Source organism: Myotis davidii, unplaced genomic scaffold (assembly GCF_000327345.1).
Source record: "Myotis davidii unplaced genomic scaffold, ASM32734v1 scaffold385, whole genome shotgun sequence".
Taxonomy (NCBI): domain Eukaryota; kingdom Metazoa; phylum Chordata; class Mammalia; order Chiroptera; family Vespertilionidae; genus Myotis; species Myotis davidii.
Window position 1 is genome coordinate 935,816 of NW_006296096.1, and position 25,061 is coordinate 960,876.

Consider the following 25,061-nt stretch of genomic DNA (forward strand, 5'->3'; position numbering starts at 1 on the left):
TGCTTACAATGATTGCATTTAACTTCCTCTGCTTCTCTCTTTTGCTACATTCTCCCCATCCCACACCCCTGTCTTATCTCCTCTCTGCCTTTGTCTACTGAGTTTTCCATGCTTCTGGGCTTAGTGCCTGTTAATGTGGTCATCAGAGCGGAGCCACACCGAGCAAGTGATGTTGCTCCTCTTATTGGGCTGCATGGTCATGTCGTGTTGTGAATGATTTTAGGTGTTCTTGGAGATTGCCATTTTTAAAAGCTATTCAAACTTTATTAATTTGCTGCTCAAGATGTTTGCTCTGTGTTCAAAGGACAGCAAGACAAGGGGGTAGAACTAGCTAGATATTGCAACTGTTTCAGGTGGCTGAGGTCTGCAGAACACTTGCTACATAAAGGAGCCATCATTATCGTTTAAATTACTAAGTGTTATTTTAAAGGAGAAGTTATAATATGCCTACTCTTGAAAGCTAACGGACATTTTAGGTACGGTATTTAAGTTCCTTATAATACATTTTTATTCCCTTGTTTATTGTGTTGTATTAAGATTTTAAATCATTCCACAGATTAATTTAAGGAGTGAAAGCGTTGGAACTAAAATAAAAAAGCTTTAAAGATACAAAAGAACAAATCTATATTATTATTTTTTATCTTTTCTAGTGTTAGGAGCCTAAATGTTTTGAAGCTGAAGCATAAAGAATGGGGAAAGAAACAAAAAATTATGCTGAAAATACCAATTAAGCATGAACGATGCTTGATTTGTAATTCCATATACAGAGATTATAAAGAAGAGATATAGCTCATGAAGAATGAGCTGCTCTACAATTGTAATCCTGACTATATAATTGAGAGTTATCCTACTGTGAAGGGAAGGGAGTTAAATGAAAGTGTAACTATATCAGGAGCTCTTTGATAAATTCAGAATTTAAAGGAATAAGTATCAAAGATAGAAAACAGGTACAAATCTAGGACTTAGTAAGAAAGGCAGGAACTCTAGGAGAGCTAAAGATTATGGTCATTTATTCACTCATTCATGCATCCAACAAACATTTCGTGGGAACCTTTTCTATGGCAGGTTGTCTTGTTTGCACTGTGGGTACTAAAAAGATACCAGTTTTTTGCTCTCAAAATCTACTATGTTAGCACTGGACTATGATATTAATAATTGACACCAAAAGAAGAAGTCCTCCACCCCTGTTTTGTTTCCAAAATGGAAAATGGAGCTTTAGTGTATGTAGGTAGAAGTGCAAGCCGGCCTGGGGTAAAGAATAGAATATGAACTTCTTAAAATGAATTCAAGCTTCCAGTCCCAGACAAAAGTATACTTTAACTTACCAAAAAACCTTGCTCATATATTTGTGAGAAAAAAATGTTGGGTAAATAATAGCATGAGATATTTAGGTAGATTTTTGGCAGGTAGAACAACTGAACTCATAGATAATTGATTCATGGATCAGTGTTAATGGAATATGGATTCTTATCTTGTCTTTGTCTCTGTGTATTTATTAACAACCTCAGTGAAAGGGAACTTACTAGACATTATATGACATATTTTGCAGGGGTAGCTTATATATTCAATCAAATAATCAGGATTCAATATTTAGGTAAATGTAAAAGTAGTATGTAAGGCTAAAATGGTAGAGATCTCTCGAGGTAGTTCCTTGGAAAAAAAGAATGTGAAGTTTGTTTATTTATTATTTTTTTAAAATATATTTTTATTTCAGAGAGGAAAGGAGGGGCGGGGGGAGAGAAACATCAATGATGAGAGAGGATCATTGATTGGCTGCCTCCTGCATGTCCCCTACTGGGGATCGAGCCCACAACCCCAGCATGTGCCCTTGACCAGAATCAAACCCAGGACCCTTTAGTTCACAGGCCTACGCTCTATCCACTGAGCCAAATTGGCTAGGGCAAGAATGTGAAGGTTAAATGGTAATAAGCAGTGGTTTGATGGTACTATTAAAAAAGAAACAAATTGCTAATTGCTGCTATGCCCTATTGACAAACTTGAGTAGGTCCAGAGGCCTAACTAGGGGCATCCATAACTGTCTTCAAATATTTGAAGATCTTGCATGTGGAAGAGATAGTATACTTGCTTGTGCTGCTCTCAGAGAACTGCCAGACAAAGAGATGATGATCATTTTAATGTGATGAAATGGAAAACCTCCAAAAAACAAAGTTGTCCAGCAATGGAGAGGACTGCTTTGTAAAGCAGTAAGAGTCTTGTTATAGAAAAAGGGGTGGGTCATTTATATTAGGGCAAGAATTGTCTTAGGGAATCTTTAAGGTTTCATGTCTTTGAAATTGTATAGTTCTATCATTTCACAAACTTGTCATGACAATTTGAGAAGATAAGAGGAATTTGCTTCAAGGGAAATAATATGCACATGAGTGGGGCATTTGAAAAAAACAAACATCAAACTCAGTGGCAATCCTGAAGACTGTAATTAAAGTCAGAGTGGGGAGTGGCTATAGCATGTCTCCTTCAACCATTCTTGTGCTTTTCCCAGATAAATACAAAAGTACATAAAGAAACACAGTGGGCTGAATTTGACTCCTAGTTTGCCTGAGACGTAAAACATAGACATATATTGGAGACCCCTTTAATTATTCCCTAGTGTTTGGCTGCTTCTTTGGTAAGAAGAAATACTTGTCGGGTTAGAAACAAGAGGTCTAATTTGTGAAACCAACAATCCTTGCCTTTGTATTGAGTTAAATATGGAGGTTTCATCTATAAGAAGAAACCATGCTGGGCTTCTAAATACCTAAAAACCACTCCCAATGTTGCTCAAATTAACCTCATTAGGTTACCTGATATATATATATTTTTTTCTATCAAGAAAACACAAAAGACTCTGGGTGGATTATAGTCTTTGGTTGAACAGATTCTACTTGAATATAGAAATAACTGTACACTGGGATCCAGCATTTGGGAAAGACCTGAAAGATAAACTGATATGAAATTCTTTAATTTACAGAAGCAGAAACTAAGTTTTAGAGCTATTGAATGACTTACCCAAGGCAATTCTGTTTAGTTCGAAACAAAGTTAAGATTAGAACCCGTCTCTTATGGCTTCCAGGGAATTCACACCCCGTTCTCTTGTACCACACTATCTATCTCTTCTTTTAAACTGTGCTCAAGGTATGTATTGTGTCACAATACAGAATGTAAAAAGGAGCATATGTCTACCTTGTTTCCATTTAGTTAAAGGTATTATAGTTGTCTTAAGTATTTCTCAGTTTTATTAAACTTTGATCTCTGGAAATTAAATAAGAGTCAGTTGTTAAACTTCTGGTGAAAACAGACAGGATGGAAATAGGATCCTGTTGTTAATTTCCAAAAGGATTTAGAGTTGATGTCAGTCTTAGCAACTTCCCTAAATTATGTAGATTACTATCCCAGTAGCTAGATCAAGTGTCTGCGTTTTAGGACAGCTTTTAAGCTGGGCAAATCTAAGACATCTGAACAGAATATCACTTTACCTAGAATTAATTCCGGCTTCTGAAGTTCTGGCAGATTGGAACGTCAACCTGCTTGAATACTGCAAAATTGCTGCCAAATCTTTAAGAGTTAAAATTTCTTTCCTTATGATTCTTTTATTTATTCTGCTTTCTGATTGGAATGTAGACTTAAGTAGTGGTACTCATTGTTTTCAACAATAATTGACTCACATTGGATTTCATCACAATAATGGATTGTCAGTTAAAATATATTGCCGTGATAAATTCAATGTGGTTTTTATTGTGCAAACTTTGAAATGAGTATCTCACTCACTGAAATTTATGATAAAAATCAGAGGTGTTTGAGGTTGGTAGTTACACAAACAGCAGTGTGGTGATTGTCGAGGGTGGAGAGGTGAGCTGGAGGAGGATATGAGGGGATAAATGGTGTTGAAAGGAGGCTTGATTTGTGGTAGTGAACACACAATACAGTGTACAGATGATGTGTTGTGCAACTGAAAGCTGTATAGTTTTGTAACCAGCGTCACCCCGATAAATTCAATAAAAAGGAAAAAAATGATAATTATAAAATAATCATTGGGAAGTAAGCAAATAATAGGAAATATAGTCAATAATATTTAGATAACTATGAGTGGTGCCAGTTGGGGTACTGGCAATATCAAGGGGAACACTATGTAAAACATATGATTATCTAGCAATTAAGGTGTATGCCTAAAACCAATGCAAAATGAAATTGGGGTGGGGGGAGAAGATACTTTCTTAAGGACCTATTTTTGATTCCCATTTTTTATGGAAATAACCCCAAATACCACACTCAGTCACCTGTTCCATTAGCTATAACTTATGTACACTGTGAAGTATAACCTCTTTAACGTGTTTATGTAAACTAATTAACTGGGAGCCAATTACAGTAAAAACAGTACTGCATATGAAAAAAATCAGAGGTGCTCAATGAATGTTTATTAAATTAATTCCATTAAGATTTTGAAAAGCGAACTTATAATTGTTTTTAATTACCTTTAGAAATAAATCAAATTGATGCAATTAAATATTTTCAACCATTTCTCATCAGTAATTCCCTATATTCATGCCTTAGAAATTAACAGAGATTTAACATAATCATGGAACCTTGGGTGTTACGGGGAAAGAGGTGTGAATAAGTTAAATGGGACATGAAAAAATGACCAAATTAATGTTAATTTAGGAAATTAAACATTATAGTGATTTTAAAATTGAATTTAAAATGAAATTTGTATTTTTGAAAGTAAAAATCAGCCCAGCTGGTGTGGTTCAGTGGTTGAGCATCTACCTATGAACCAGGAGGTCACTGTTTGATTCCCTGTCAGGGCACATGTTCAGGTTGAGGGCTAGATCTCCAGTAAGGGGTGTGCAGGAGGCAGCCAATTAATGAGTCTCTCTTATCATTGATGCTTCTATGTCTTTCTACCTCTCTCCCTTCCTTTCTGAAAACAGTAAAAATATATTTTTTTAAAAAGTAAAATTCAAAAGAGAAGAAAAACCTTTCTGGTTCATGTGATTTCAGGGAGGAGGCCTGAGAACAAAGGTAGGAGGTGTGGTTTAGAGATTTACTTGGAACAACGTAGGTACAGTAATTTATGGCATGTCTTCTATACCTAGCCTATTCAAATGAAGTATAGGTCAGTGGAATTTTTTCTTTGAGGGTGGAGACAGAGTCAGACACATATGAAGCAGTTTGTTTTAACTACCTAAGATTTGTGTGCTTGTGAATAAAGTGGAATGCATTCTAAAGGTTGTCTTGGGCTGCTTCTTTCATCCCTCCTTCCAGCCAGAAATCCTCGCTGCTCACCGTGAGTGCTCGATTCCTGGGACCAGCTCCTGGTTGAGGCTCATGTGCATAGGGGATTTTTATTTGGGTCAGGTCCTCACCTCAGAATTATGCTGGCACCTGGCATGTGCTCCCTCTCTTCAGATCTCCTACCTGTGTCTTAGACCCTTTGGCTTTAGTCCTGGCTGATCATCAGACTCACCTGTGGAATTCTGAATTCAGACACTATCAGAATTTCTGGGGCTGTGGCCCAAGAAAGTGAATTTTTAAAAAGATATGTCCACGTGTTTCTGATCGCTTTATCCAACTTCTGGTGCCAGTGATCGCATATCATTTGCTTATCTACCTGGTCCTTTCTGCCCAGTTATTCTCTTCATGTCTATATAATATCCCCTCCTTTAGATGTTTAATTTAATCTGTCTTAATCAACATTTTGGGCACACTCTTTTAAGATCATTCAAAATTTAAAAAAATGGAACCAGTTGATTGAGTTACAGAGAACCAGGCCTCAGATAAATATCTCTGCCGTATGCATAGTGTCTATTAAGGTCCATGGATATGTTCTTATTCACTCCATCATCCTTATGTGGAATATCCTACTTTGTGTATCTGTAGTCTGTGTTCTGTGATGGCATCCAAAACACATTGTGCTTACTTACCTGTATCTTGATTATAGATAGTAAGATGCACAAATGCCTATTATGAACATGAAAATACTCTTGTTTCTGTAGCTACCTGATTATGCAAGTAATTTGCAAAAAGTGATTCCAGTCTATTTGGATAATTTCTCTGATGTAGTAAGCATAAAACTTCTTAATCAGATGACGTTTCTTCTTATTTAAGCTTAAAATGGTTTGTGAAGACATTAATGCAGATTCAGTGACAAGAAATCGGGTAATTTTTAACTATATTTTGTGGTCGATGTTCACAACATTTATGAGTGAAAGTAAGATCGGGAAGGAATGACAGATTCTACGTCTGGTCTTTGTGACTGTAAATGGACTTCTGGTTCTTTAATGTTAGAATATCATTAGAATGAAAGAGTAATTTGCTGGAGTAACATGAACTAATTTTCCAGTTATTTGCTGGGCCAAGAGCATGACACCATACATAAGTGCAGAGCAAATCAAAGTGAGGGCCTGTTTATAGCTTGCTGACCAGAGGTAGCACACTGCACATCAATGCATCTCTGACTTTCCATAGCTCAGGAGATTCAGTACTATATACTTTCATGATTACTTGTTGGCTCAATGGCATTTTGGCAATCGCTATTAATTACTCTTTATCCCCCCAAAATACTTTAGGAACTTACTTATTAGTATTTCTTATATTTGTGAACTACTGGCATAAATAAATGCGGGGCCTGACATATCCCTCCATCTGTCGTCTCTTATTTGTTGCCATAAATGTCATGGTCATTTTCATGTTTATATGAGGTCATCACTTGCACCCAGAAGCAATTTAGAGACCACTTATTAAAAAAAAATAAAAGTGGAAGAGGAAATGAGGATGAAGCAAAGGAAAGAGAGTGAGTAGAGCGGAAGTCAGGCATAAAATATGACAGATCTCAAAGTGGGTACTTGGCTCTTACTATCTTCAGAACATTTTAAACCAAAGGATTTGCTTTTGTCGATGTTTAGAATTGAATGTACTATAGATCATACATAGGCTTCATTCAGAAAGTGTAAACGACATGGTCATGGTCACACAAATAGTGGCATTGTCTACTGCCTGGCCATCATGCCTCTACTCATCTTTATTTTTAGGGTGAGCAAAGTAGCTCATTTGCCTCAGAGATTCAGGAAGTCTAAGATCATCAGGCATCTCAATTTTGTGCAGTGAATGGGTCTTTTCCCAACCTTATAACATGTATCCTTTCTTGAAATTCTCTATTCTTTTCATTTCTATCACTGTGTTGTCTCTGACCTCCTTCTAGTCTGAGCTTTATTCTTTATTGCCTTCAAGGGACCTCATTATGGTTTCATTCCTTAACATTGGGCCTCCAGAGTCTGTCTGCCCTTAGTCCATTGTTCTTTGCACTCTCCATATTCTCCTTGGGCAATCTCATTTACCATTTATTTAGTGCTTACTGAGCGCCCCACACCATGCTACATGCTGTGCCAGATGCTAGATAATGACAGACACAACCCCTGGATCCCTGAGTGAGTAATCTTATCCATTCCTGGGGTTTCAGCTGCTGCCCAAGTTCTGTGGAGTCTCAAATCCATAGTTCTGGTTGTGATCAATGCCCTGGGCTGTGCGCATATTTCTAGCTCAGATGTTCCATGGACACTTCAAATTTGACAAGCTTACATGGACTTTTATCATTTCCCTTTTCTCCTCACTCCCATTTTTTTTTTCAAAACATGCTTTTCCTTCTGAATTTCATGTCTCAGTGTCAAAATCACTTAGCCACTTCTACAGAAAGTTGAAAGTCAGCCTTGATTCTGGATGTTTCTTCTCCTTCCACTGACTAATCCCTGGCCCCTGTACTTTACCCTGACTCTCTTTTACTCCTTTGTCATCCATTGCCTTCGGTTTTGTAGTGAGCTTCTAACTGGACTTCATTTCTCCAGGCCTGATCCTATTTCTACCCTGTATTGCACGGTTGCTGGAGTGATGGTCTACACTAGAGTGTAATCTAACCTTGTAAGTCTCTGCTTAAAACCTTTGCTTGGTTTCCCATATTCTACAGTGTAAAGCCTGAGATCCTTAGCTTGCACTCAAGGTTGTTGTGTCTGGTCCTACCTGTACTGCTTACACTTCATGCCCATTTGCTTGCTGCTCTGATGGTGTCATGCTGTTTCTTGAGTCACAGTTTCTGCTTATGCTGTGTTCTCTGCCTGTTATATGACCCCTTCCCCCCCCAACTCATGCCTCCCTACTCTGTATCACTAGGCTAAACTTAAAAAAATGATTATGAAAAATTTCAAATAATCACAAAAGGAGAGGGAAATATACAAAGAATGCCTGTATGCAACATTCAGGTTTTGATACCCTGGTTCATTTGTCACCCTCCTATTTTTCCTTTGTAGAAGTACTTAAACACAAATCCAGGACACTGCACAGCTTCACCCCTACTTCAATATGCAGCTTCAAGAGTGTGGACATTTTCATACCTAACAACAAAGTCATTATCAAAATTGACAATAATTCCTTGGGATTATCTAATTCCCTAAACATAATGAAAATTTCCAAGTTGTTGCAAAAAATCTTTTTATAATTAGATTGTTTAAATTATGATCCAAATAAGTACCACATATTAAGTTTGATTAAGTCTCTCATTTTCTTTGATCAAAAACAGTTCCCACTCCCCTCTTTTATTAATGGTATTTTCTTGTTGTAAAAACCAGGTCGGTTGTCTTATAGAATATTCCATAGTCTAAACTTACTTATTGTCTTCTTGTGATGCTACTTGTTTCTATATCCACTATACTTCCTATAAATAAGCATTAATTCTAGGGTTTTTGTTAAATTCAGTTTCCATTTTCTATCTATCTATCTATCTATCTATCTAATATCTATCTATCTATCTATCTATCTATCTATCTATCTATCTATCTGGGATAAGATTGATCAGAGGGTTCAAAAGGTGACAGCCTCATCTATTCTTTATAAAATTCACCATCAATCATTGTGCAACTAAGGGTTTAATCCATTGCTTATCACGGATTGAATCATTTTTTAAGGGTTGCAACATATTTATTGTATACTTTTATGATTTTTTCCCCACTTTTCCTGGTTGGATCTCTTCCATAAAACAGAATTTTTATCTTGTCAACTAAGAACATGTAATTACAAAAAAAAATACATGGTAGTCCAATCAATTTTTATGTAGATATTTTAATTTATTATTTACATATTAGGCACAGTTTAACAAAGAATAAAAATCCTACTCTCTAGAACACGAGAAGACAATAAAAGGTGCTACTATACAAATGGAATATATGAACATAAATGAGCCTATGTATGTGATTTTCAACCACATTCACATTACAGTTTTAAAATGATCTAATCTCTTACAATGACTAATTACTTATTTGAAAACATAGAGTTGGTAGAGGATATATGCCGTTTAAGTATCAGTTCAAAGGCATGAACAGTTTTATTAGTGGTACTTATATGTGTGGTAAGAAGAGAACTGTTTACAGTATATAACTACCATGTGTCAGGGGGCATGATTTAACAGTTAAGTTTTTATTTCACAAAGCCAGTTTAAATACTGGTTATTTTAGAAATACCACCGAAACTAGGATGACGTTTATTAATTATACTAAAGGAGCATAGTGAACTAGTTGACAACATTTATCTACCTACTAGAGAAAAATGTTAGTATGTTGAGATAGACAATGTAGGATTTGGCTTTCTGACACCCAGAAGGCAACTCCTGCTATTATGTGAATGTTAATAGAAGACTTATGCCTTGAATACTTAGGTTCTCACCAACTCCTGATCTCAGAGACATATGAATCCACAACAAACAAACAAAACACCCCAGAAATAATAAAAACTCACTTCTTATCATAGCTTTCTTTCTCTTCTGTTGTTTCAGTCTCCAAGTACATCAGTACAGTGCTGCATTAGGGAGGCATATAAAAGCATTGGTTTCATCTTCCCACTCTGTTAACTGTCCAATGAAGACACAAGAAAAAATGATCTTTTAACATATCGGCCAATTTAGAAGTCTTGTCTTGAAGTCATCAAGAACCTCTAATTGGTGTTAGAAACTTAGAATTTATTTCCTCAAACTGCATTTTCTTTTTAACACTTTGCAGCTATGGTATAGTAGATACATTACATTTTATTAAGCAACCCTCCTTAGTTTCTGTATTGGGATTTTTAACATGGTTGTTTGAATCTTTTGTTTTATCAACTTGCTCTTTTTCAAAATCTTGAAATACCACATTTCTATGATGTTTATTTTCCATTTCAGGTTTCCTTGACTCTAGATTAAGACCAATATCTTCAGTGTTGACTTCTTGGATATGTTTCTTTGGTTGCACAAGTCTCCTCAAATTTTTCTCCAAATTTCACTTTTTCTCAAATCATCACTGTTAGAATCTCTACAATTTCATGTCACATTTCTTCAACAGGCTGAGCTCCTGCCAGAATGGCCTTCTCATAGACTGAGATAATACTTCCAACAGAGCTTGTGAATGGTTCAACATGTGCAAGGCATATCCAGTATTTAACAAGTTTTTTGGCGTCTGGAAAAACTTTAATCAGGTCATTCAGTGTGTCCAATATTTCTTTTTGGGCATCTCTCATTAATCAGGTTAGGCATTCAGAAAATGTCTTGTTTACCTTTTCAGTAAATAATCTTTGTTCATCTTCTGCCATGGTAGTCCGACAGGACCCAACTGGTTTTTCATTTTGTCCTTCAGGTTCAGGCTGTGTGACTACTGAGCTAGGAGGCCTTTTCAGCATTCTACCTTCGCTGGCTCTCTATTCATTCAGGTGAGCTTTACTCTCTTCTGGGGTTTCTCTGGGCTGAGCCCATCTACTCTTGGTAGTTGCTTTTGCTTTAGTACTAGAATGTCTGCGCTGGTCAATGGCTTTTGACTTTTCTATCAGTTTGATATTATATTAGAAGATGAATCAAGCCTGGCTATGATTTCAGGTGTGATGCTTCTTGATGTCTTATTTCTTCTTACTTCCTGAGAAGAACTGGTTTTGGCACAGGATAAAACTGTATTTAATTGTAGTGATTCTTTCTTAAGAGACCCTTTCCGAATGGTAACATTGGCAGAGGTTCTTCTGATGCCTTGTTTCAGGTAGTCCTGAGTGTTAAGGCTATTATTGTGGTGACTTCTAATAGGAGGATGCAAAAGTTGTTCGTTCTGAGATGTAGTCCTCACAAATGTGGTGGTAGTCATCATATTGAGGCTCTGTGACTTTTCACTGTCTCACTGCTGGTGTTTATAGGCTGAAGTTTGGGGGCTTTAGAAGTAGTTATTGAAAGTTTCTTTGTTGTGACAGAACTCTCATCTTTGACTTGCACAGATTTTTAAAATGAATTAACCTTAGATTGAACAATTTGGCCATAGTAGGATCCAAGGACAGATTTCTTAAACATGTTAGCATCTTGCTTTTTTTTTTTTTCGTATAGTTACTTGTATCTTTTTATTATTGTTTTTAATGTGAAAGGACCCATTAATGTTTAAATCACATATAGAAATATTGCCATATTGTTGTTGTTGTTGTTGTTATACCATGAAGAAAAGTCTGAAAGTTAATTCACAAGGTAAAAATGTCTGGTGTCAAATTATTCTCAACATTCCCATAAACACTTTTAAAATTGCAGGAAGCTCACTTAGACTGGGAGGAACCCTCAGGCAGCTGCACGTATTGATGGAGCTCTAAGCTTATGTCTTCTGCCTCCAAAGGCCAGGTGCACAGCCCTCTGGGTGGACAGCAGGTGGGGGAGGAGAATGTGTCCTGACGCCACTCCTCTGCGTACATATGAAAGATCTGAAATACACACACTAAGGCGATGCCAGTGTTTCCCTGGGTGGGCTGGACTTTTGGCCCCGAGTGGAAGACAGAATAAGTTTTCTATATGAATAAACTATAAATGGTTGTCGTCTAAAAGGTATTATTAAAGCTAGATTTGGGGGACTGTCCTGATGAAATCATTATTAATAAAAATTATATCTATGAAGAGTGTGGTCCATGTTAAATTTAAAAGCCATGGTATACAAATGAACTTTGTAAATGCTATCCTTTTGAAGTGTAAGCTTTTTTTTTGTGCTGTTTATGCCTTGAATAGGGGTTCTTAAACCAGTCCATGGATGACTTTCAGGGGCTTACAGCTTCCATGACATTTTGTATACAATTTTAGGTCTATGTATTGTGTGTGTATGTGTGTGTGCATGTGTGTGTGTGAAGAAATCATAGCCTTTATCAGATTCTCAAAGGTGTCCATTCCTTAAAACAGGGCCCTTAATGTTTGTGCCCAGAAATGGAATAAAACAGGTTTCTACTCAGGTGAAATTTTGGAAACATGTGCCTGACCTGAAACTCAATCAGTAAGCCAACCTCATACACATAGTGAGACATATTCCGATTTCTCGTAACTTCCACTTACGGTGTGAGTCAGAAATATATACTGTAAGAGTCCTATCCCAACAGACCCACATTTTACCTTCTTTCATTTGCACATGAAATATGACATACCCATTTAGACAATATATTTTATGTGTTTGCTGCTTGAAGTAATTAAACTACTTCAATTAACAGTCCGACTTTTAAAAAAACTAGTTCTGAGCTTTCCAATGAATAATAACTAGCTCTGTATTTTCTTATGTAAGTCTTATTTCTTTAATTATCCATAGGAACTCAGCAGATGGGGTAAGAAAAATCTCACACTAGCTCAGGGATGTAAGGAGAGGGCAATGGGGAGTTCTGTCTTCCGGAAGTGGAACCGAAGAGGCAGGGACTCGCCCAACCTGAAGTGGCAGTGAGTCAAAGGCTCGGAGCCCACAGGTCTAGGGACTGCAACGGGGTTTTTTATGACAAAGAAGTGGGAAGGGCGGTTAGTGCTTTACAGGCATGTTGAGTGAAGTGAGTCATGTGTTGGTACCATTCACTCATTCCAAAAGATAACATGTAGAAATTCCCCAAACTACGAAAGAGATAGTAGAGATTGAAGAATATCAGATGTGGCACCAACACCCCTAAACTCAATTCCAGCTTGACCATTATTTACCTTGGATGACTCCCATATCTCAATCTCATCATCTCGAGTAATTTAACCTCATAGTAGTTTTTCAAGGACTAAATTAGTACAGATGCATGAAATGCTTAGAACAAAAATGCAGTAAATGTGTGCTTCAGCTGTATCGGACAGAGCTGTAGAAAGGGCTTGAGAAATAGGAAAGGTAGGAAAGCCAATGAATATAGAAGTGTGTATTTGTTGGAGAAATTACCCTCTACTTGCTGCACCACCACCATATGCAACACCCCAGGCCCCCAAACCTTCCTCTTCCGGGTGTGGGAGCAGTAAAATCTTAATCTTAATGACATACATTATTAGGACAGTGTTTGACATAACTATTGATTCACTCATGGGCATGTATTTGAGAAGTTGTGTATTAATGGCCTGTAAAATAAAGAAAAAATTGCTGTTGGATCCACTTGGCTGGTTGGTTGCCTCAGATGGAGAGGAACTTAGCTGTGTAACAGTAGTGTGATGCTGTGAATAGGTTTTGTTACCAGAGCACCTGTTTTTCTCTGGGTGTGTTTACACAGTTCTTATGGTTAGGTTTATTTACCTGGTGGCTAAATATTGACATATTCAAAAGAAGGTCCAAGCTAAAAGCATGACACATACTGACTGTTCTAATTTTTTTTCAGTTGTTACATAATTTAATAATATCTCAAGAAACCACCACCTTTTTCTTATTTTCTTCATTTCCATAACATCTGTTCTCTATATCGATCCTATTCCTCCGACAAGTGTCCACGTCACTGTCTCTTTTGTTTCTATGGCTTCTTTCTTTGTTGCTGATAGAACTCAAGGTTTTCCACATTGCAAGCTGTCCTTTCCAGGCCCAGTAGTGAGATTATACAGGTACTGATCCAAGGTAGCAGTTTGAGCCACTGTTTCTGAAGCTTAAAAAATAAGTCAACAACAAACAGGCCACAATGGGGCTTCCTTGTCTTTTCCAGATTCAGGCATAAGTGTACAACGTGGTCAGATCTCCAAACTATTTTCCTAGTACTGCCATTAAATCCCAGAGACTCCTACAAAGATTCTGGTTTTTAGTCTATCCGTATCTGTATTGCCTCCTTTCTCTGCACAGTTTGCAAACCCTGGGATTGAGAGGTAATACTTGAAATAGTTTTGATCTTTTTTTTCCTCATTTGCACCTCATCTTATCTTAAATGCAGCATGAAAAAAAAAGTGAGAGCAGCCTCGGTGGTTGGAAATATTGCAATTGCACCTTTTCGGATTAGCTCTAGGCTCAGTTTGCTAGGCTTTTTAATCCACTCACTCATCAAGGTCGATATGAACTCAAAGAAGATCAGGTTTTTTTTTAAAAAAAGAAAGAAAATTAGAGTTAGAATTCATATCATTAGCCATTGTGAGCAAAAAGAAAGAAGAGTAGGTTCTGTTTGAATGTCTCTGTATACAATTTATTTATGTAGTTCTCAACTCTTTTTGCATTTGTCATTAATTTTGGAAACATGATGGGTATTTTGAAAATAATGTGCATATGCTTTAAATATTAGGTTTGCCATGAAAGAGATTGTGGCATACTTGTATTTTTGTGTAATAACATTAATTCTACTTAAATAGCTATATTTGCATATTTTATTGATAACTATTTTTACTCTTAAAAATATACCTGTGCCTTAGCTTGTTTGGTTCAGTGGATAGAGTGTTGGCCTGTGGACTGAAAGGTCCCAGGTTCAATTTCAGTCAAGGGCATATGCCTGGGTTTCGGGCTTGATCCCCAGTGGGGGGCGTGCAGGAGACAGCCAATCAGTGATTCTCTCTCATCATTGATGTTTCTATCTCTCTCTCCCTCTCCTTTCCTCTCTGAAATAAATATATATATATATATCTGCGAATTAGGTATATTTTTAAGTGAAAAGCCTTTTAGTGACCTATAATTTTTATATATTTGAAAATGTTTAATATTTTGAATACATTATTTTCAGGACCCTAAAGTTTGTCTTGGCCTCATATTTAGATCAGTGACCATATAGTCCTGTAAGAATAAGCACATCGGAGCTGTTGACATGGCCTAGAGTCTGATACTTTCAGTTTAAAGGCATACGTGTTGAAAGTATTATGTGCAATAATGATTAGAATAGTCCCATAAGAAAATTAGATTATAAGGGAGCCAATTTAACTCAACTGGCTATTAATTATATTTTAAAAGACTGCTATGAAGCAAGGCCACAGAAAAATAGCCTTAGAGTTAAAGAAAGTAAAACATTTACTATATGTTCTCCAATAATTTGGTTGGAAAAAACTTTGGATTTCTAATATGAGAAACAACAAAAAAAAGTAACTATTTAATTTGGATGACTATTCATTTAGACTAGTGGTTCTAAGTGAGTTTTATCAGCTTCCTTGTAGAATCTCTGACACTATCCCCTCTTCCTTTTGGTCTGTGACTTTTTTCTTTAAAAATATTTAACTTTGAAATGATTTTAGACTTATGGAAAAGTTATAAAACAATATAGAGTTTACTTGTATCCTTTATTCAGCTTGTGCTAATGTTAACAATTTATATAATTATAGTACAGTGATCAAAACCAGGAAATTAATATTTATATAATATTGTTTCTAAATTAGTTTTTCTACTAATGTTATTTTTCTGCTCTTAGTTCCTCTCCAGAATCCCACATTGCATTGTATCTCCTTAGTCTCCTCCAATTGGTAATAAGTCTTCAACCATGACCTTGTCTTTCATGACCTTGACAACTTTGATAATTACTGGTCAGTTATTTTGTCGAATATATTTCGGTTTGGGTTTGATTTATCATGATCAGATTGAGGATATGCATTTTTGACCAAATACCACAGAAGTGACATGTTTTTCTAAGGGCATCATATGAGGAAGTACACTATTTTTATGACACTATGTTTATGTTAATCTTGACTTGGTTAAGGTGATATTTGCTGTATTTCTTCATTGCCAATTTACTATTTTACCCATTGAATTACTAAATGTCTTGATGGTAAATACAAGAGATTATGCAAATATCTTGTTTCTTTTTGAGCCTTTTCCCACTGATAGTAGCACCCACGGGTAGATCTTGCTTGCAACAATCATTACTATAGTGTTCGAATGGTGATTTTGCATTACCTTCATTTATTTGGAACTTTTCTGTAGGGAAGAGCTGTTCCTTCTCCCCAGTTTATTGGTTTGCATATTCTATAATAATTTGAACCACTAATAAATTAATCCCACATCTCAGACTCATGGTTATTTACTTTTATTTTATGATTTATAGTCTATTAATAACTATTATTTTGTTGCTCAAATCATTTGTTTTTTGGCCTTTGGGAACTGTTCAGGTTGATTCCTGGATTCTTTTAAGAGGCTCCTGGGTTTTTGTTTTTTGTGTGTGAGTGTGTTTTTCTAGAACTTTCTTATTTTCTGGCACCATAAGATGTTACAGGCTCATCTTGTCTTTTCCCTGCCCCATCACTGGAATCAGCTACTTCAAAGAGACCCCTTATCTGCAGCTACATACCAATGGAGAATGGTATTTAGAAACTAAGATATTGTCCTATGAATTGATAAAAAACTATGCATACAAGTTCATTTTACATACAATCCATTTTCTATCTCTTTTCCCCCCTTGTTTACTATATCAGCTAAGAATTATACTGTGCCAGTGAGGAAATGTATTTGTTTTTAGTACTATTTGAAAGTTTGGAACATATAATAAAAGCAAAAGTAAAATGTAACCTATTCACATGAACACTAATGCTCTAATGCTTAAAGTCTTGAATATGCCCCCTTGGATTGGGGGAATATAGAGCCTGTTCATGTTATTCTTCCCTTGGCTAGATTTTCTCAGCTGCAGAGCTACACAGAAGCATATATCTTGCCCCTCTCCGGACCTCTCATCCCAGACAACTAAGTGGGCATCTTTGTGGAAAATAATGCAGACTCAACAAGATCACAACCTTAGTGCTAAACCTGCTCTTAATGAGGTGCTGTGTATGAATTAATTACATTAGTTTGCCCCTTGTGTGGCAAGCTCTGTGTAATGTGTGTCTGGTTGACTAATTTATGAGGACAAAATTGTGGTAGTCGCTGCCTTGCTTGTTTTCATCAAAGAGATGGGCTAATTTGTGATGAAACTTTATCAATCAGATCATGCAGTTGGTTCACCCTCCTCGCAGCTCTGACTGATGAAGGAAGGCTGTTTTTTCTCTCCTATGTGGAACATCCTGTTGTCCCTGAGGGGGTGGGAGGGGGGAGGGGGCTTTGGCTATCCATTGAATATAATACACATGGCTTCTTTTCTAGCCAAAAATAACCACCTTTTCTCTTTCTTAGGATGTTTATGGATTAGTGGTTATCTTTCTTTCTTTCTTTTTTTAATGCAGGGTATGAATTTAAAGTGGAAAGTGTGTAAAAATGCTGGTTTCTATTTGTTAGGGGAGGCCAGCACTTGGATGGCGGTGGCTAAGAACTCAACAATGGGGGAAGGAAGAATAGTACAACCGGCAGAGAAATGGGGAGTTTTGAAAGGCAATATCCTTCAACGTTGGGAAAGTAATGAAAGGTCAAAATGAAACTCAATAGAAAAGCCATTATGAAAGGAAGGGGGGGAATTTGGCTTTTATGTTGCTGTCAGGATTTGGGATTTGTTTTCTTTTTATTCTGACAAAAGTCTTTGGGTGTGTGTTTTTTTCTCTTCAATTCAAACAGTTTATACAAGTGTTATTTTAAACTTCCTTGTGTTTACATCGTCATGTCTTTTAAAAAGCACTTTTTTCAATTTTGTTATCTGGGAAATTTTAAGGACTGAGCCACTGTTTGTAGGGCACACATCCACATCCAGGGTCCCCCCCTCCCCCCCAATGTATACATACTTTAACAGCTGATAGCTCAATTTTGAAAATGAAATGTATTTTAATACACATAGCCTTTATAACTACTCCAACTGTGTATATACATTTTTTGGGTTATCCTATATGTCAATGTGAATATTTCTACTTTCACTGCCTCATTGAGAAAAACATTAAGTATAGGGTAGTGCAATACTACTTTTTAAGGGACTTCATTAAAAGGCTAACTATGTACTTTGATGTATTAGAGTGATTATTTAGAAAATTTATATGACTTGCCAGTCCCTGATGAGTTAATTTAGAAAACATTTGCCACATAAAGATTTTGCAAATGCAAACGTGACATAAGGCTCCGTGTCAGGCAGCACATCGGTGGCAGAAGTGGATTTAGGGTTTTGAGTTCTGACTTCTGTCCTGTCATCAGGCCACTAATCTGCGTGACTTTCCGAAAGAATTCGAGGCCCGAGGAAAGAAGAGGCCAGAAACGCACTTCCAAAGAGATGAGTCACTTTGGGTGGTTTGATATAATAAATCTGTGTTTATTTTGCAAAAGGCTTTTGAACAGATATTAGAGAAACACATTTCATCATTATGTTCAACTTTATACTTCATAACATTGTACTTTCTGTTCCAGTAGTTAATAGCACCAAGTTCATAGTTCTTCTGTTCTCTTTTGAGAGTTTTCTATTTTTAAAAAAGGCAGAGATTTTTAGTTGTTTTTTTTTTTTTTTTTTTTTTTTTAAATCAGAATGACTTGCAGTGGTTCTCAACCTTCCTAATGCCGTGACCCTTTAATACAGTTCCTCATGTTGTGGTGACCCCCAACCATAAAATTATTTTCGTTGTTACTTCATAACTGTAATTTTGTTACTGTTAGGAATTGTAATGTAAAGATCTGATATGCAGGATGTATTTTCAGGGGTCGCGATCTACAGGTTGAGACCACTGAAAAGGGTTATTAGTATCCTTTGCTATTAATCTACCCAGTGCTATGTCATGCTTTGCCTATGCCACTTCCTTGCAATGAAGCATTCTGTGGATCCCTCCTGACACCGGAGACCTTCCATAATGTTCTCTCAATACACTTCTCCTATGTTTGGGTGTGTACCTTCCAAACTAAACTGTTCTACCTTTATCTTTCCTGAACATGCTGTAGACACCCTCTACGTATTTGCTCCTGCTATTCTCTGTCCTTGCAGTGTCCATAGCATTCATCGTTGCTAAGTTGCCACCTCTCTTTCAAAGTGCATATCTCCTGCTATTAACTTGTGAAAACTTTCTTGTCCAGGAAATGCAAGAACAAAGCTCCTGGTCTTCTGGGCCTTGCCTTCTGGTTGAGGGTGGGGTTGCAGACCATAAATAAGCAAATACAACTTTAAAATACTTTAATTTCTGATGGCAATACATGCTATGGATACATGAGATAATAATGATAAAATTATCATAGTTATGGGGTAGGGGGAAAGAGAGTGTAGGCCAGATTAGATTGGGTGGTTCTGGGTAGGCCTCTTGGAGAAGGTCATTTTAGGCTGTGACTTGAAAGCCAGGAGCCAGCCCTGGGAAGATCTGGGAGAAGGGGAAAAAGGCACAAAGGTCTTGAGACAGTAGAAATCTTGGTGAGTTCTAAGAATAAGAGGAAGGTCAAGTGTCTGCAGCACACTGAGCCAAGGGCTTAGTAGTAAGGGATGCCCCGAGACAGCTGGGGAGAGGCAAGTTCATGTAGGGATTTGTGAACCAGTGCAAAGTGTGTTGATTTGAAGCTCTTGGCAAAGATTTAGGCACAAGAGGGTAATGATCTGAATCTTTGCAATTCATTTAATTTATGTCATTTATTTGTATAGCCCTTTTAAAGTAATGGATTATTAACTCTTTTGGGGTAGGAATGATGTATTAGTCAGTTTTGTTCATATATAAGAGGCAGTCAGTAAATATTTGTGGGGTTATTGAAAGAATGAATTGGGGGATTCTGAGAAATTGTTGTAGATGTTTGAAATTAATATTTCACTGAAGCAGAGAGTCAAGTTTATACTTGGAACTTTACTGGTGGCCATAATCATGATCCTTTGAAGAAGAAAGAGATGGAAAGAGCATAATCTAATATGATAGGCGTAGTACAGCAAAGGGGATAAGAGTGTGAATTAGGGAGTCAGATTGTCTGAGCAGAAACCTCAGCTCTGTCAGTGAGTTGCTGGATCTTTGGAAAATTACTTAATTTCTCTTGGACTTTGTTTCCACATGAGTCAAATGGTGATACTATTATTTACCTTATTGGTCTGCCATGAATCTTAACTGAAATCAGCCATGCGAAACACTGAGAATGATGCCTGGCATATGACAAAGACCTAATAAATAAATCACCAAAACATTAGAACAAAGGCTCTCCAATGTCACTGTTGCAAGGCTCTTGTTAAAATTCTTCCAGGCTCTCAAATCAATCCTTGACCTCTTTGCCCACATTATCTGGGATTTTAGGATGATTCTATAGGTAGTTAATAAGGTGAAACAGAGTGACAAAAACTTTTTTTTCTTCTTGTGTGGCATCTGAGACATATAGCAAACAATATTTTGGCGAGAGGTAAAAGTCACAACCTAAATATACCTTATTAATTTTCCTCCATAATTGATCCAACTATAAAATTATGTGAGAAACTATAACCCTGCTGATACCATGTTGTAGAACTTGTATCATTATGTGTGTTATTAGCACTATCTTTAGCATCTTTGTTGAAGGACTATGTTATAGGTGAGATCATTTTCTAACAGCTTCCTCCGTATGAAGTCCCAGACAGCTCTGTGTCATAAGAAATTTCATGCTTAATGGCACTTGTAGAAATCACAAATAGTGGAGAGATGAGCATTTTTTTTTACCTTGGGAAAAAGCCAGTGAACTTGTATGTGCATAAGCAGTAAGTGTTCACTAATAAATTCAGTCTATGTTCTTTAATAAAATTATGTTTTAGAAGTTTTATTTCAGGCAAGCTCAGGTTACATCAGCACAGGTTTGGGGTTCTCTTCCCATTTAGTTTCATGAGTCCACTGAAATTTTGGATTGTTAAAACATGGTACAAAACTAATGGTGGAATTCAGACTGGAGCACTTTGAGGGTGTGGTTTATTGTTCCTTTTCCAGCTCTTAAATAATTCTGAACATTTCAACCAGCCAAATAGAAAAATCCCTCAAGGGTTTTTGTACAGTTGTTTTGTTTCTCTCCTGCTACTCCCAGTAATATTACATAAGTCACCTGGAAATTGGGGTGCTTGGGTACTTTGAGCCAGGCGATTAAGATTTCTGGAATTCTTATTTCCTTAAACATGAGAGTAAAGCTGGATTATTTTTGGAAGATAAAGGATCTGGGAGAAGTGTTAAAAATGAATGATACTTTCTGTAATTAATGTTCTTTTTCATAGAGACCAAGCCATGAAGGACAGAAGCGAACCATGTTTCCAGGGGTTTGTAGTTCAAATGGACTTTTTCAATAAGTTTGGGTCAAGTTTAAATATCCTTTCAATATTTAGTCATTACTCTTCTTTATAGGTGTTTTTGCTTGTGTAGGGGTTGCTTGAAAATGTGCAGAAATTGCAGTTATTTATATTCTGGAGTTCTATACCCCTTCCCCCCCAAAAGACACACACACACACACACACACACACACACACACACACACACCCCTCCATACCTTTTGGATCAAAGGGTATAGAGGATACTGTTCTTCAGCTTCGAATCTGTTTGGTTATGAGATTAAGCTGTTTCAGCCCCATAAAGTAAATCATGTAACTTTATTCTATGGCAGTAAGTCAAAGTTATGGGGTTTACGCCATGTTTATTCTCAAATACGGTTTAAAAGCCTAGAGTAATTTATATCAGAAATTATCCAGAGTCAAATCCCACCTCCGTCTTTGACTTTGCCAGGAAAGGACTCCCTCTTGGAACCTCACTTTACCAGCGGTTCTCAACCTGTGGGTTGCAACCCCTTTGGGGGTCGAAAGACCCTTTCACAGGAATCGCCTAAGACCATCCTGCATATCAGATATTTACATTATGATTCCTAACAGTAGCAACATTACAGTTATGAAGTAGCAACAAAAGTAATTTTATGGTTGGGTCACAACATGAGGAACTGTATTTAAAGGGCCAGAAGGTTGAGAACCACTGCTTTCGACATAGGTCTACGTTCCTTGCCCTACCCCACTCTCCCCAACCCTGTGGTTCTTTTGACTTTTTAGTCTCAAATCTATAGCTTGCATGGGTATATTAGTTAATAGGTAATTATTCATAAATGATGCAATTTCAGATGTTAGTATGTCATGAGATACACTTCACAATTTAAAACACAGTCTTTCATCAGATCCTTGAAACTAAACCAGAAATGACTTGTATGTTTTTGATGTTATTCTGGAAGTTGACCTCATAGTAGCCATTGTTCTCAAATGTGCTCTGAAACTGAAAAGAAACCTGCATCCAGATTCATTATTGGTTGGTACTCTTTAGTGAAAGCAGGTTAAAAAGTTCCTGAGAAGCGTTCTGTGAATTGTCTTTTCCGAATTACTTTCTTAGGACTTTAGTTTTGGGGCTCATTTGTAGAGGAAGGAAATAGAACAAGAGGAATATAAGAATATTATTCCCTTCAGGTGTTCTGATTCTGTACCTAATTATACTGGCTTCCCTTGATTAGACTTATGTTCCCAGTACACAGGGACTATGCTTTATTCATATTAGGTCCATATTCAGGTGCAGTGCCCCTGAAATTATCCAGAGTCAAATCCCACCTCCGTCTTTGACTTTGCCAGGAAAGGACTCTCTTGGAACCTCACTTTACCAGCGGTTCTCAACCTGTGGGTTGCGACCCCTTTGGCGGTCGAACGACTCTTCCACAGGGGTCGCCTAAGACCATCCTGCGCTGAATGACTAAACCACATGGATACATTTTTTAGTTATGGCCGAATTGCACAAGAACTAAATTTCACTGCCTTGAGTAAATGCCAGTTTATACCTGGATATCTTTAATTTGATAGTGGTTCATTGGAAACGAGTTGGACTTTACCCTTTTTTTTTAGAGACTTTCAAAATGTGCCTCTTAATGGCAAATTAGCAAGTGAATATTCCAAGTTGCCATGCTCTCATGGTATTGAAGGATAAAATAACTTTTTTAAGGTAAAGATAACATGCGACAGTCAGATCCAACATTAATGGCACTCTAGTTGTAATGCTTGGAGATGAATCTGTTGAATTCTGTAAATAATTAATTTTGTAAGCAATGCTATTTTCAGTATTTTTTTTTATTACCCTGATATTGAGGGAAAGAATGATCAACTTTCTCTCACACTAGCATGGCCTACTCACCTTGTTGAACATTAACATTTTACAGGAAATTGTGGTCCATTGGAACTGCCTCACCGTAGACTTCTGTTATACTAGGAATGGTGTGTGTTGGACTATAAAACACAATGTTAAGATAAGAAAATTTTTTTTCTTGAAAGTACATTATTCTCAGGTGGGAGGTTGAAGTTGGGAGAGTTGGATCCTCGCTTGAATTCAGTTATTTATTTATGATGTGACTTAAGGTCAATTTCATAACCTTTTCATGTCTCTGTTTTCTCCATATATTATGATAACAATAATAATCTATGCTGTCTGTTTCATACAGTTGTGAGGATAAGATGAAATAATAAATGTGAAGCACTTTAAAGCTTTCAAAGGTATTATTATCCACTGTCATTTTTATTGGAAGGCCTGGCTTAGAAAACATATTTCAGTTTCTTGCCTTGGCAACGGATCTTTAGAGAGCAGTAAACCCATCAGGGCTCACGATGGTCTTGCCTTTATGTAGTTTATAAGTGCAAGAGGAACTATGTGTGTGTTTCATTTCCCTGCCTAGTCCTGTGTGCTGTGGGAGAAAGAGAAGGGTGCAGAGTTACTCCCACTCTATGTGTCTGCTCTACACATTGCTACGATTCATCCAGATATTCCCCCTCTATTTAGAGCATGAAAACCTTGGCATCATTTTCACTGTGGGCAGGGAATCTCAGTAGATATCATTATTTCTAAAGAGTGTGTGTCAGTTTTTTCTGTTCTTTTACATCACCCAATACATTCTACAACTGACCAAGTTATCAAACGACACAAGTACTTCTACATTTAAAGAGGGTTCAGTTGCGTTATTACTCGCACTGACTTTTTAAAACACACTTTTGATTTTAGAAGAGTAGCAGGTCAAAGAGTTCCTACATAACCCCAACACAGTTTCCCCTGTTATTAATATCTTACATTAATATGGCACATTACTTGCATTACAGTTAAGGAAAAGTTAATGTCAATAATTATTGATATTATTAACTAAAGCCTATACTTTGATTCCTTAGTTTTTCTTTAATATCCTTTATTTTTTTTTCTGTTGTAGGACTCCATCCAGGATAACACATTACATTTAATAATACATCTTCTTAGGGTTCTCTTGACTATGAGTGTTTCTTAGACTTTCCTTGTTTTTGATGATCTTGACAAGTTTGAGTATTGCCGACACTGACTTTTAAACAGAGATTTTAAGGCTTCTCAATGGAATAAAATGATAATAGATCCCCCACCCCCTGAACCACCACACACAAATAAAACCCCATAGTGTAAAGAAGGGTATGCAGTGGTTCTCAACCTCCCTAATGCCGCGACCCTTTAATACAGTTCCTCATGTTGTGGTGACCCCCAATTTCATTGTTACAAATTGGACATAATTAAAGCATAGTGATTAATCACAAAACAATATGTAATTATATATGTGTTTTCCGATGGTCTTAGGCAACCCCTGTGAAAGGATCTTTCGATCCCCAAAGGGGTCGCGACCCACAGGTTGAAAACTGCTGATTTCTAGGAAGCTGTAAGCTAGGCAAACCTCACAAAGTCCCAGCAAGGAGTCCTACAAAAGATGGGATTCCTTCAGGCCACCACGCCTTTTTGGCAAATCAATTTATAAAGTAGATAAAGGGATTGAAAAACAGGAAAGCCCTTGTTACATTATCAATTTTACTCAAGACACTTAAAATATTTTCCTTAATGAAGTAGAAAGAGGAAAGAAGTCATCAAAAGGTTTGAATAGTACAAAAAGGGGCCACTTGCTAACCCAGGGGTGTGCAAACTTTCTGACTGGAGGACCACAATGGGTTCTTAAACTGGACCGGAGGGCCGGAACAAAAGCATGGATGGAGTGTTTGTGTGAACTAATATAAATTCAAAGTAAACATCATTACATAAAAGGGTATGGTCTTTT

At 36.9% G+C, this 25,061-nt stretch overlaps 1 long non-coding RNA gene and 1 pseudogene across 1 annotated transcript; both read right to left on the reverse strand.

Annotated features, from left to right (window-relative positions):
• Positions 1–9,770: 9,770 nt before the first annotated feature.
• On the reverse strand, positions 9,771–11,417 carry LOC102765329 (annotated as a pseudogene).
• Positions 11,418–14,782: 3,365 nt separating this feature from the next.
• LOC107184272 lies at positions 14,783–25,007 on the reverse strand. The gene is made up of 3 exons (XR_001515096.1): positions 24,915–25,007; positions 22,136–22,138; positions 14,783–14,803 (listed from the first exon to the last, which is right to left on the reverse strand). It is a non-coding gene; the product is annotated as an uncharacterized LOC107184272 (long non-coding RNA).
• Positions 25,008–25,061: the final 54 nt, after the last annotated feature.